Here is a 2,354-nt window from a genome sequence, read left to right as displayed (position 1 = left end):
CCACAAGCCGAAGAAACAGTATTATGGGACACCTTTAAAGGCAGAGGATCTGCCAGGAAACAAACAAACAAATGAATTTTAAGATCCAAGACCCCCTGCTCTCAGGAATTGCGCAAACTACACAGATCATGTGAGGAACACAGTTTTCAATTATTGTTCAAATACGTCCAAAGATTTAGCCATCCGCTACATATGGGGCAAAGCAGATATACAGTCTGCAGGAAGGGATCATGACTACCTCCCAAGACCACTGCTGGAACAGTGGGTAGACAACGCCCAACACATTAGCCCGGAACAGATAGTCACAATAAAACGGAGGACCAGATCGCAGGCTGACAACCACACATGGCGGAAGCAACGTCTCTGGAGAGTAACTGCACCCAGATTTGGGGAAATTTGCAAGTTGACAGCTAGGAGGAACATGAACAAATTATGCAAATCTTTCATGACTTCTTCGAATCTTCATAGCAAACCTATAATACATGGCAAGCAGTATGAAGAAACGGCGCGTAAGAAATTTGAAGCTGAAACGGGACTCACAGTGCTGCGTTGTGGACTGTACATCTGCCATCAAAAACCGTATTTAGCCTGCACACCTGATGGCATCATCAGCGACACTACGATCATAGAAATTAAATGTCCATACAATGGGAGAGACATGTTCATTAAACCTGGAATTTTTTTTCCTTTCTTGGAATATGACTCACAGGGTAACATCGTATTGAGACAAACCATATATAGCGGATCACTACTGATACAAAGACAGGAAAGCTCAGTTTAACTCACTTTATTACATGTATAAAGGCAAGATGTATTAAGTATGTGCATTAAAACGTGTCATAATCATGATAATGTGTGTGTCTGTAATTATAAAATCATCACTTTATATCTGTCTTTATTTTTATTGAGTATCCACTAAATATTTACGATTCAGGATATCCCATTCTAGTATGTCAGATCACTTAGACCATAACTTCATTGTATTACCATGCACACCCTTCTTTACTGCTACTCTCCATTTATTCTTTAATCCTTTGTCTTTCGGAAAATGAAACGCCCCAAACCCATTACAAAGTGGAACACAACAGTAATTCACCATTTCTAAGACTGCAGTGTTTATTTTGCAATATAAACCTTAGCTTATTAATTAGATCAGGTCAGTTGAGTACATACTCTGCATTCTCCCATTGTAATTCAATGTAAACCAGCTGTACACAGAGATAGCGAGCATACAGGTGTATACTAGTGTTTGAAAATCGGACTTCATTTGCTATCGATAATCGAATCGAATCGGACCAAGTATTTCGATTTACTATCGGACAATAATCGATAGTTCATAATAATTATCAGTAAGGAATACATTCTTTAAACAAAGTGTCATCATGATCATTAAACCCGGAATGAGTATGTGTGATGCCATAATCATGCTTTTTGCAACAGAAACTACACTTCCATTACCTTTTTCTGTCTTAAATAACTTAACGAAAACACATAACAACACAACACATACTTTATAAGTACACATAAATTGCAAATTGATGCACACCGCATCAAGCAAGTTACCTAAGCATGTTATAAATGTTTTATATATTAAATATTTTGAAATTTCATACATTCTTTGTGAATGATAAAGATTGTATGAAATTGCAAAATATTTAATATGTAAAAATAAACAATAAAAAGTTGATTATTTGTTTATTATGTGTATCATAGAGTACTAAAACACATTTTTTATGATTCTCAGTCCAAAAGATCACCTTAGGGACCAATCGCTCGACTGGCCAAAAAATGCAGTCCAAATACCAAGTAACTGTGTTTTTTGCTGGTAAAACCGGACCCTTCACATCATAGAGACAGGTTTTTGATGAAGGTTTTATGGAATACTAAACAATTGAAAACCATATGTAATTTTGGGAGAGTTTGTATTTTTAGCAGAAGTGTTAACATTTACTGCAGTTGTGTAAGCGAGTGATCATCCTTGTTAAAATGAACTTAACGGGAATTAACGGAAGGAAAAATTTACTCGACTTTTACCACAAAACAAAAAATATATGTAGTTACCGGAAGTAACATTAGCGACATCGATTTTGGACAACCACTATCGATTGTCGCCGACATAGCATTATCAACGACGATTAATCGATTGTACTCGATAATCGTTTCATCACTAGTGTATACCTCTTATTTGTCAGGGGCGCTGCAGAGATAACACTGCTGGATTATCTAGAAGCTTTCCCAGGTACACGCCACACCATAGCTATCTGGGCGGTGTGCGCTTGTTGTTCTATTTACACAGGCATTTTAAAATGAAATATTATACATGCACATTCTTCCCGGGAGCATTTGTCAAACAG

Source organism: Mya arenaria, chromosome 3 (assembly GCF_026914265.1).
Source record: "Mya arenaria isolate MELC-2E11 chromosome 3, ASM2691426v1".
NCBI classification, from domain to species: domain Eukaryota; kingdom Metazoa; phylum Mollusca; class Bivalvia; order Myida; family Myidae; genus Mya; species Mya arenaria.
The sequence above is the reverse complement of the archived record's forward strand: the minus strand, read 5'-3'. Positions refer to the sequence as shown.